At 48.5% G+C, this 12,216-nt stretch overlaps 1 protein-coding gene across 9 annotated transcripts in view; it reads left to right on the top strand.

Annotated features, from left to right (window-relative positions):
* The window catches only part of ACSL1 (acyl-CoA synthetase long chain family member 1), a 511,045-nt gene that overhangs the window by 372,014 nt on the left and 126,815 nt on the right, over positions 1-12,216 (top strand). The gene's annotated exons all lie outside the window — the stretch shown is intronic.

Genomic DNA, 12,216 nt, shown 5'->3' with positions numbered 1-12,216 from the left:
TTTCTAAGCACTGTAAATAACCGGTGTCATATTTTATGCAATTTAATGTTAACCCTTTCTATGCTGGTGACGGAACCGCTCCGTCATCAGCTGTGGTGGCGCTGTGCTGATGACGGAGCGGTTCCGTCATGGCCCGGCCGCCGCGCCTGCGCGGCGCGGATTCCACGCCTGCGCTGGGCGATCTATTGAGCGGGCGGGGCCATGACGGAACCGCTCCGTCATGAGCACAGCACAACCGCGGCTGGTGACGGAGCGGTTCCGTCACCAGCATGCGGCCGCCCCGCCCCCTTAGCGCTGCGGCGGAATAGCTGCCGCAGCGATGCGGTTAATTCCATTTTCTGACGCAGAAAAATAGAAGAGCTTAATAGAACATTTGTATTTGTTGGCGAGTGTTGAACTCTCTGAGCTATCTGGCTAGTTCCAAAGTGATTGTGAATGCATTCATGGCTTGTTTCGCAAAGCTTCCTTTCCTTTATTTTCTATTTTGGTTCATTCACACAGCGCTCAGGATGATGTCAGGACACTTTACCAAAATGAGATTGATTGGGACAAGATACATTATGTGGAGGATAAATGGTCTGTCCTTATTATCGAACATTATTATTGTTGTTGTGGGTGTTTCGCTGTTTGCTGCCGCACAGACTGGGTGGGGGGGTTGTTCCTGGTGTGTTCTGATGGGTGTTTAGTATGTGCATATCATGGGGTGAGTGCTATTGTGCGCACAGATATAGAAAAATATGGGCCTAAATTTTAACTTGCACTGTAATGGGGGGGGGGGGGGAGGCCCACCCCTCCTGAAATTACAGTTGGTGTGTATCACCTGTGACTTCTGTGCTGATACTGGTTTTTAGCTCACAATGGTAAATAACATTGAGTGCGAAATTACAGCATTCCTTCTGCTGTTTACGCACCATTACTTGGTCAAATACCTGCTTTCAGCAAGTGGATCTGTGTCTGGGTTTTACTGTACTCTTTACTAAAAACAAGTAAAGTAAAATCCTGTGCTCTGCATAATACCACCCCACCAGTTTGTTGGTGCTTCTCTTTAAGCTTTCGTCAAGGGCCTATCATGCAGTAACAAACATGCCCCTAAACCAAGCCAAACCTATTGGCTTTGCCAATGCGTGTAACCAGTATTGGATGTTTCATTTTGTTGTGAATAATTAGAACTGAAAAATTGTTCAGTTTTGAAAATGAGTGAATTAAACATTTTGAAGATCTGCTGAAGGGGTGGTTGTCTTCAGAGTGTCTCAAACATTCCCTTTTTTCCAGTCACATTACTTTACTCTGCAGTCTGTCTGCTACACACCTACACCCAGGGCTTTAAGTGGGATGAAAAAATTAGGGGGTTCACTGAAATGTCAGAGCCTAAATTAAGGGCGTGGCTAAACCTATACACTAAAATTCGAACTGAGTCGCATCCAAGTAACTATATAACGGGTACAATTGATTTGTGGCTGAAGGTAGTGCGCGCTTCTCTCAATTCCTGTCAGGGGCAAAACGGTGTTCAGAAATTGTGGTTGTTCAATCTTCAGCCCCGCTGCAAGGCACACAGAGCAATGTTCCGGTATGCCGGTTGCCGTTGTGATTTCTATGCAAATGTGTGGGATCAGTGGTTCTGAGTGCTCTAGAGGAATTATGCACTAGACAAGAGCAATATGCTGCCTGGAAAAAAGAAAGGTAACGCAATATCCTTGAAAGAGCAAACACTCACAGGAAATGCAAGGTTAAGTGAAGCACGTGAAATATACAATACAAAAAATTGATGGGCGGTATGTTGAAAATTGTCAAACATTCACTCCGAGATCTGGGTTTAATTCATCGTTATTTTGACCTTGTTCCGCGTTGGAACAGTCCAGCCCCAATTGCCAGGCCAGGCTCTCCCTCGACCTGAAAACCAGCATCGTGGGACCGGTTTCTGGGCATCACACCATCAGCCAGGCTGGCTTGAAAACATGAAATATAAGCAGGAACGAGATGGAATGCCTTAATGTTTTTATTTACGCTCATTATTCAGAAGTCTATCAGTGTCTTTTGCATTGAATTTTGAGGATATAAATACAGGGCCCGAGACCCTTTTTAATGTCCGTTTTAAATCACTACCAGGTTTGAGACCCAGAAGGACCGACTCACTGTAAGCCCTGCCTACACCCCACCCCACATCTATGAGAAATGCTCAGTTTGCATAGCTCACACCTCCTCTATTTCTTCAGCACTCTCTTTTCACCCTCTCCTGCATGTACCTCCTTTTATCTTCTCACCTCACCGTTCCCCTACACCACAGGCACTCACTCACCTGTCTGCACTTCATTTTCTTTTATTTTCAGTGTCAGTGTTTCAGCTGCTGTGTACCGCTTTCCCAAGCTTTTGCATAGTATCACAATTCCAGTTGGGCCACAAGACCATTCCTGTGTGCGATCTGCAGAGGCCAATGATTTGGATGAGCATGTATTTATGACCCACTGAAGGGCACTGTGAGAAACTCTCACTGCCTCCTGCCTCAACTGAACACGTATAAGGACCCAAAGGCGAGACCTATTGGCTATGCCAATGCTTGTTATATAAACCCACTGAACTGCTCCCGATGACCTGCTTTGTCACAGCTTGAAAACGCTTGCCGTTATAAAAGTGTTTCTGTGCCTTTTTTCTCTGAACAGAGCAAGGCAATATTTCGATCCCTTTTGGGTAAGACTGTTTGGGACAGCGGTTGGATTAACGAGGTGAGAACTCCTTTGTTAAGGAGCATCTAACAGTCTGCCGTAGAAAGAAGCAAATGTGACTGGACAGGGATTCCGCCAACATAATGTACTTCACTTTGGTTATTGTCCCGGGAATGAAAACATTTAATGCACATGAGACTGCATTAGCATAAAACCTCATGATAAATTCGTAAGAAGCTATAACAAAAGGATTCTCTTGCAAATGTCGCCCACTGTGCATGAAAAATGGGGCTAAAGGCTATCATAACTGTTATACAGTGCATACATCTCAACTTGCAGCATAAAAATAAACAAAGATAACTGACACAAAAATTTGCATGTACGTTACTTTTGTTACCCAAGAAAAAGAAGGACCTCCACCTCACACTGCAGCCTTATGATTCCACAAGGCACACAGCAGCGCTGTCCGCTTAATTCCGCCATTTGGCTTTCGCTCAACTCCACTACTTTTGAGAAAGCCCCAGGCTCAATCAAAGTCAACACTAGTCTCTCCTGTCTCCAGCATGCACCTTTCAGTAGAAGCTGAGGCTGTAGGGTTTTATACAACAGAAACCTAGGAAGAGTAGAGTGTCATACAGCGGCCAATCTGTTCTGAACGTTTTTTCGGCATAAGCTATGGTCACCCACCAAAGAAACTCAGTTTTTACATATGACTGCATTACGAAGCTAGCGTCGGTTTTGGGTCATAAATAGAGTAGCTTCGCTAAACATCATGATGGAGGTTATTAGCAAAAAGAAAAGAAAAGCTAACACAATTTTGTAAGGGTTAAGTTTAAGAGGGGAGTACAACGGTGTGGGCCAACAATACCTTCAGGGCCATTGGTGGGAGTTGTTTTCAGGACACTTCTCTTTCAGTGAGGTGAGAACAGTGCACAGGTCCTGCAACACCTATTGCCAGCTGGGAGAGCCGAAGAAAACTAAGGCGCTCTGCAGGAAACACCAAAAAGCAACGCGTGGATCTGGAAACAAACAAGCCACAGGGAGGATATCGATGGGGATGGAGGGGGAACAATGGCGCATACAGAGTGTCTGCGGAGGTGAGTCCGGAGCATATTTAAGTTATAGCGCAACGTTCATAAAGCAGGCGCTGTGACGAGTTAGGAAAACAAGATTGGAGGGAGCAGCAAAGAGTTTGGCATACCCGTGCGGCCTAAAGGAAAGTAAACCAATTTAAAAAATAATTTGTTCCTGAGCCGTAAATAAGAAAAGAAAGGAGAGACATGGGCTCCATGCTAAAGCACTGCTTTAAAGAGGTAGTGCTGCGTCTAGCTGGATAAGAAAAAAAAAAGCCACAAACCGCATTTTGTGCAACATGTTAATTAAGTAAACAGTTCTCCCGAAGTGCTAACGAAAGCTACAGAGTAAGGACACATGTAAGAGGGGCTGTCCTTATGGGAGGTAACCGGAGAGAGGGTGGTACAAAGAAGGGACTACTAAGCCTGTTGACAAATCAATTCATCCTTTACGAAGGACAGTAAGAGGAGCCAATTGTGAAGGTGAGCTAGACATGGGTGGAGCTTAATGCCCATATCATTAATAGCCAGCTAACATAAGAGGGTTTTGGCTTTAATCCGAAAGGTTGACCTTGAAGGTGCCTGGTTTGACGTAAAGTCGGACATAATAACGTCACCAGAGAACCCCAAGGGAATGGTAGTTCTTTGAAAACGCCATGATTTCTAGGACAAATCAATATTCAAGAAAGTGGATGTCCCTGACTGCTGAAGCAGAGTTTTCCAAGAAATTGTTGTGGCTTTTTGGAATGAGTGGAAGTAGCCATGCCTGTATTTGGACTGGATGGGTTATGTCTAAATATGGTTATGATTTCTATGCCTACATAAGGGCAAAAATTGCTCTTACTTTTGGGTGTTGATTGACATACCTGTCCCTGGTCTAAGAAAGGGTGGTAATATTCTCTTAATGTTTGGGTGTGAAACGACATCTACTTCAAGATAGTTAACTGGCTAGTGTGAGCAGTCTCTTACCAGTATAACATGTAAACCTTAATATCCTTGCCGTTTGACTAGGCTTGTCACAGAATGAGCCCAAAGGCTGACTAAAGAGGACATCTTTACAAGGTCTCTTTTCATTACCAGCTTCACCAGAGTGTTGACTCCAGAGGATTCTGTTTCTCCTGGTTTTAAGTGTTAGGTCAACTGAGCATGCACCAAACTCAGCTGATGTTGTGCCCACATTTACGTCATGTAACAGACCCTCAATACCATCTGATTCCCATTCGGGAGATCAGGTAGGAACTGGAATGTTGTCGTCCCTAGACTGTAGATCATGTTGCTGGAAAATCCCATAACATTTGCTCCTGTATAGTTTGGGTTGGGAGATACTTTTGAGTTCTGTAGTTTGAGAACCGGGGCTTTTAGATCCTGTGTTTTGGAGTTGAAGGCAGTATTTCTGTCTTGAAGGCTTCTTGCTGCTGTTACTTAGCAGAAAGGTGGTAATCTACACTGATAGCAGCACATCAGTCGTCTCTATCAACCGGAGGCCTGTTTACGCCTCATTTGTACATTGGCATAGTTTTGGACTTATGTCCAGGGTCATTTAGCGATCTTCCACATATCTTGTAGTTTTCAGAACATTCAAATGAACTTTATCAACAATGGACCTACAGCCCTCAGGAGTAAGTGTAGACTCGTCTTTTTGTTATATAGGGAAGTATGGCGGAGTGGTTATTTGGCTCCTGGCAGAAACAATACTCTGTTAGCTTCTGGTGGAGAGGGCTTGGGTTTCTACCAGGGACTGTGATACTTTATGCCTTTAAATTTCTCCGGTCTCTTCATTTTCGTTATGGTGCCACCATTCTGAATAGCCCACTTACAAAGCTTTAACCTGTAGAAGAGCATCTTTTGTCTCTGTAAAATTACTACCACTGTCCACTCTGAATATTTTGCCAAGTTTAGTCAATTGGTTCCTCAAGTTAACTTAGGGACACATTGCCTCCCTGAACACATTGACATTCTTTAGGTGGCCAGGAGAGCAGTCACCGGATGATTGCCCTAGAAAAAGTGGCCAGAGTTTTATAATTCTTTGCATATGAATGCAAACCCTCTTTACAGTAAATTGTTTTTTTGCACATCTGATATTCTTGTAAAATAATACCTGGCACTCCTGATTGCTACAGACGCTTAAAAGGAAGTTATAGATATTCTTTTCAGAACTGTGGGTGTTATTTTTTTTTTTTATAACAAAAACTTTTATTGAGCAATAAAATAAGAGTTACAGAGATGGGCCTACAACCACACGGGCTGGCCGCTAATAGCTACGCACAACATAAGTATCGAATGATCATTCCCGTGGCCGGGCACTAAGAATGTACCAATTATTGCTCGAAGCATAGGACAGGACATAACAATTTTTATATGAAGCATAAAAACAACAAACTCTGAACAAGGCGAATGCACAGTAATCAAGTCAGCCCAGAAGGTGGAGGGGAAAGTAACTAATCAGGAAGACAAAAGCAAAGCAATGAAACTCGGCATGGCCGAGGGGGGGGCCAGCGGGGAGGGCAGGAAAAACCTAAAACCATGTGAAAAATTTTCGGGAACGTCAGCCTAGGGAGACAGGGTAACATCGGGAGTGTCAGCCAAGGGAGGGGCACAAATATCTCCACGATATGCATTCCACTGACCCCAAATCTTCGTCCACGCCCTGGGTCTGCCCCTAGCCACATAGACGGTCTTCTCTCGGAACATGGACCAGTCCATGTTATCCTCCCACACCGAAACTTCGGGAGGTCTGGATGCGCCCCAAAGTTGCGCAATGTCCCGCTTCGCGACCATGTATCCCAAGGTCGCCCATCTGGTCTGGGTCACAGAATAGTCGGTGGGTTCCCACACGTTCAACAGGCATCGTCGGGCCGCAGGGCAATACCAGTCACAACAGTCATCACCGCAAGCACATCAATCCAATAGGCTGCTACCAGCGGGCACTCCCAAAGAATATGCAGAAATGTAGCACTCATCCCACAACCACGCTTGCATAAACCATCCGGGGAAAAACCCATCACAACCAAACGCGGACCAGTTACATACACCCGGTGGAGGATCTTAAGTTGAACCAAACGGAGACGGGCGGGGATGGCGACCTCTTTCGGAGAAGAGAGTGCCGACTGCCAATCCTCGTCATCCAAGTCCAATCCGTCACCGACCCAAACCTCCCTAAGTCGGACCAATAAGTCAGCGCGATTATTAATCAGTTTCTTGTAGATAAGGGAGATAGTGCTATCGGGCATGTGCCCATCCAGTATATGATCCTCAAGGGGAGAGGACTCTGGCAGGGTCACGTCAGGAGTCAGAACTGAGGCCAGGGCATGCCGGACCTGCAAATACCGAAAAAACTCTCTATCACTGAAGTCATATTCTGCCTTAAGGGCCTGGAAAGACTTCACTCTACCCTGCACACAGACGTCACCCACTTTACATATCCCAATCATATCCCAGCGGTCAAAGCCCTTAGTAGACCAGAGACACCCCAAACGTTCAGAAGCATAAAGCGGGGTCGCCATTGTCAGTCGGTTCTCCCACCCCAAACTCACATTCGCGGTGCGCCACACATTGACTGCGATCCTGGACGGGCCCACAAGATGGCGCCCGGCCGATCTGGAATAAAGCGCTCTATTAAAATCCCCTCCCGGCAGCTGGAGTCTATCCATCTCAAAGGCCGGATCTCGACCCGGGGAATACATTGCGTGGTTAATGGCAGACAGCTGGGCAGCCCAATAATATCTCTTGATATCGGGGAGCGCCATGCCCCGTCATACCAAGGGATAGTAAGTTTCGCAAGGGCGATACGTGGACGCCCGTCCCAGATCAGTTGCCTTTGGAGACTCTCGATCTCCCGGAAATAGGTAGCGGGAATGTCGTCATAAGAATTTTGAAGCGCGTATAGGAATCGCGGCAAAGACATCATTTTAAAAAGGGCAGCCCTGCCCAGAGGAGACAGGGGTAGCTTACGCCAACGGGCCACATCCAGTCGCAGTCTAAGAAGCGGGGGGAGGAGGTTACGCTCGAACCGGAGTGAGGAGTCCAGCGTAATAAAAATCCCCAAATACTTGAAGCCAGATTGGACAACCTGGATAGGAAACCTGTCCGGTAATGGGGCAAAACACCCGAAAGAACATATACACAGGACTTAGCCCAATTAATAACCAGACCCGAGTTAGCACCAAACGAAGTAAGAACGTCGAATAAGACATTTAAAGATTTACGCGGGGAAGTAAGATACAGAAGAATGTCATCCGCGTAAAGCGAGACGCGGTCTTCAAAATCCGGTGACCAACGGATCCCTTTGAGTGAAGGCTCCCATCGAAGCCACGCAGCCAACGGTTCCAGAGCAAGCGCGAAAAGCAACGGAGACAGGGGGCACCCCTGACGGGTCCCCCTACCAAGACAGAAGGGAACAGAAACTCGACCGTTTACCACTACCTGTGCCAAGGGTTCGGCGTATAACAACTTCACCCAACCAATAAACTCAGGTCCAAAACCGAATCTCTCAAGAGCTGCCCAAAGATACCGTGTCAAAGGCCATCGAGGCGTCCAGCGAAGCCAAAATGGCCGGCTCCGTCAGAAGCCCCGCCCTCGCAACAGCTCCGTGAAGACGGCGTAGGTTAAGAGCCGTGTTGCGATGTGGGATAAATCCGGATTGATCCGGATGAACCAAGCCACTAATGACCGTCAAGAGGCGGGTTGCCAGGAGCTTAGCCAGGATCTTGGGTTCAACATTCAACAGGGAAATGGGCCTGTAAGACGAACAAAGGTCCCGAGGCTTACCTTCTTTGGGAATAACAACTATTGTAGCCAAACGCTGATCATATGGGAGAATACCCCGTTCGCGGGATTCCAAAAACATGGTATGAAGATAGGGCGCCACCCTGTCAGGACGTAGCTTGTACAATTCAATTGGCAATCCATTCGGGCCCAAAGCTTTGCCCGAACGGAGTGAGCGAATGGCCGTCGCTATCTCGTCCGTAGTAAAAGGGGACTCCAAAGAGACTCGGTCTAAATCGGAAACACTGGGCAGAGCTATATCGCGCAACAAAAGGCGAGAGTCATCAACATCCCGGTCAGACACAGGGGTATAAACCGCACGAAAATAATCCGCAAAACATTCAACTATTCCAACCGGGTCTGTCACTCCCACGCCACTCGAAGTCTGAATCACAGGCACCACACAATTCGCCCTCTCCATCTTATCCAACCATGCCAGTAATTTACCCGCTTTGTCCCCCACATACAAACGACCCTGTTGCTCCCGAAACATCAGTTTAGCCGCATCTGTGACCAAAGACTTATATGCAAATTGTTTCAGACCCAGGGCGTGGAGTTTAGCAGATGTAACGTTCGATTCTAGGTCAGCCTCTATCTCCGCAATCTCCCTCAAGGTCTACCACCTCCCGATTCCTCGCCCTTTTGGATTCAGCAATAAGAGAAAGGGCCTGCCCGCGAATCACAGTCTTAAAGGCCTCCCACAGGGATACAGCAGAGGAGACGGAACCCTCGTTGTCTAAAAAATAATTGTCCAAAGACTTAATCAAGAGATTGCGGGTCTCGGGGGAGGTGAGGTACCATGGGTTGATAGGAGCCACCCGGCCCGCCGCCTCCACCCCCACCTCAAAACAAAGCCAGAGCGGGGAATGATCAGAGATGCCCCGGGGGAGGTGCCTAATCTCACGAACCGCTGGCGACTGCGCCGCAGGCATCAGGAAATAATCCAGTCTAGACAGACTCCCATGGGCCCCAGAGTGGAAAGTGTATTGAAGCTGAGTAGGATGCATAAGTCTCCAGCAATCCACCAAGCCGAACGTATCCAGAAACCCACCCAGCCACTGTTGGGCCAAAGGGGTGTCCCTAGGGGGGTGACGATCATGTAGACCGGAGAGCACAGAATTAAAGTCACCTGCTATGAAGAGAGTACTATCAGGGAGGTTCAACAACACACGGCCCAAATCAGAAAAGGTAGAGGTCTGTAGACCGGGGGGCACATAAACGGCAAACAAGGAAAGAGTTCGACCCTCATAGCGACCCACGAGGACGGCGTAACGCCCCCGATCATCAAGGATCACATCAATAGCTAGGGGTAGGGAAGCCCGAACAAGGATACCCACCCCCCGGGAACCCGTGGTAAACCCCGAATGTGCGGCGAGGCGATAGCCCCACCTATTCATTGCACGACATGTATTGCCTACCAAATGAGTCTCCTGTAGAAAAACAATATCTGGAGACAAACGTCGTATACATCGCAACACCACACCCCGCTTAATACAATCCCCCAGACCATTAACATTCCACGAAATAAACCTCAACCCGCTACCCCCCATCCCATACAGCAACTCCGCAACCCCCCTCCAATGAGCATGACATCAAAAACATCATTAGCAAGATAGAATCGCCTTGAGAACACAACACACAAACATCAAACTTCCCATCCACCCACCCCCCAACAATCGAGGAAACACCCCCCACCCTGCACCCCTGCAAGAAGCTAAAAAGCCACCCCAACATGCAGTGTGCCTGTCGCCCAAGAACCCCCATTCTACAAAAAGACCCCGGAGGAGGTAAGGCTCTGACCCACCCGCCACCCCAACAAGAAAAATAACAAAGAAAACACTCAGACAGCAGAGGCACTGAGGCATAGAATCCCAGAAGAAGTTACTTTACACAAGGACCCGGGCATAAACAGACAGTTCAGCTCTCTTCACCACCCTCAGCACCACCCGGGTGGGTGACGGACTCAGCCGCAGGAGGTCGGTCCGGCAGGGAGTCCAGCCAGTCATTCACAGAATCAGGCCGATCAAAGAAAAAGGTTCGTTCATTGTATTCAACTCGCAGCCTGGTCGGAAAAAGCATAGCGTAGCGTAGTCCCATGTCCCGGAGACGTTTCTTGACTCCACGGAAGCCCATACGCTGTTTCTGCACCTGTTGAGAAAAGTCCGGATAAAAGTTCACCGTGGCATTCTCAAAGGCCACCGGGCCCTTCACACGTGATGCCTGCAGGATAGCGTCCCGATCCCTATAGTGGAAGAGTTTCGCAACAATAGGCCTCGGCGGGGCGCCAGGCTTACCCTGGCCTCCTGGAACACGACGGGCACGCTCCACTGCGAAGAACTTACTCAGCCCAGACGGAGAGAGGTAGTTCTGAATCAGGTCCTCAACCAGGAGATCAACAGAGTGCGGTTCAGGATTCTCCGGAACGCCAACCACACGCACATTACAGCGACGTGCCCTGTTCTCAAAGTCCTCCAAGCGCCGGGTCATGAAATCGTTCACCCTACGGAGATTGCCAATCTCTGTCTGTATCTCCGAGACGTCTGCCGTGAGGCTGGATGACTTGAGATCCAATGACTTCACCTTCTCATTGGTTTTAGATAGGTCGGCCCGAATCAAGTTCACATCAATGGCCACGGTGTCGATTTTGTGGGCCAAAGCTTCATATTGTTGACCTATCGTTTCCTTCATGCCAGAAATGGCGCCCATGATGTCCTGCAAGGACGGTTCCGTCGATGCGTCCACGACGTGGTCAACCGCACTCGGGCCAGGCAGGGCGGCTCCGGGGGACCCCTTCGCATGGGTGTAGCGGTCCATAACGTTAGACTGGACCAGGCCCCCACGCAGGGGCGTCTTGGTCTTTCGTGTCTCTCGGTCCCCTCTGCCCGCCATGTCGGAAACCGCGCCACCAGGAGACTCACTCGACCCGATGGAAATGGCCGCAGGAAAGTAGGGCGTCGGGACCAAGAGGCCGCTGCAAAGGTACCACTAGGAGAGGACCAGCCTGAAAGGAGAATAAGCCAGCCAAAGGCCCGACAGCCGTACCGCGTGCCGGACCGAGCTCAGGCCAGACTCCCCTGCCAGATGTCTCAGTCTGAGGCAGAATCGAAACCGAAACTTAAGAGGGGGACCCACAAGTCCAATCCCCCTGCCGTTGTTGTTCAACTCAGAGACGGCCAGAGAGCCTCACCCAGTCCCGGGCGCACCTCAAGGGCGGACCCCGAAAGTTCGAATCGCCGTATCTTCGGCGCCCCGGGTCCAAATCAAATTCCAAAAAGCACAGGAAGATCAGCCCAGCGTCCTCTACATAAATCCTCGTGAAGAATCAGGATATGTTCAGGATATCATGCCGGGAGTGGCGGGGGTCCGGAGAGCGCTGTGCTCACGCGGCCATCACGGATGCCCGCCAAGCTCCTCCTCCTGTGGGTGTTATTTTGATGGGTTCCGTCTCTCCAATTTCACAATCCTAGTCATATGTTAAACGATTATGCTGTGATTTGACACGTAATACTTGTAAGTCTGGTCTCCATTAATGTACTTGTCATGGAAGAGCACTTCATATTGATACATCAGGTGTAAATTGTGCTCCTCTTTCGAACTAAGTCCAGTCATAATGGTTCCAGGAACTCCTCCCTCATGTTTGCTGAATATCCTATCTGATTCAACACTGAAATATTTAATTTGCTTCTCCCCATGTCCTGGTTTGGATACAAGACCAGCTT

The sequence above is a fragment of the Lissotriton helveticus genome, chromosome 2_2 (genome assembly GCF_964261635.1).
Source record: "Lissotriton helveticus chromosome 2_2, aLisHel1.1, whole genome shotgun sequence".
Taxonomy (NCBI): Eukaryota; Metazoa; Chordata; class Amphibia; order Caudata; family Salamandridae; genus Lissotriton; species Lissotriton helveticus.
Note: the sequence above shows the minus strand (reverse complement) of the source record. Positions and strands in the feature narration are given on the sequence as shown.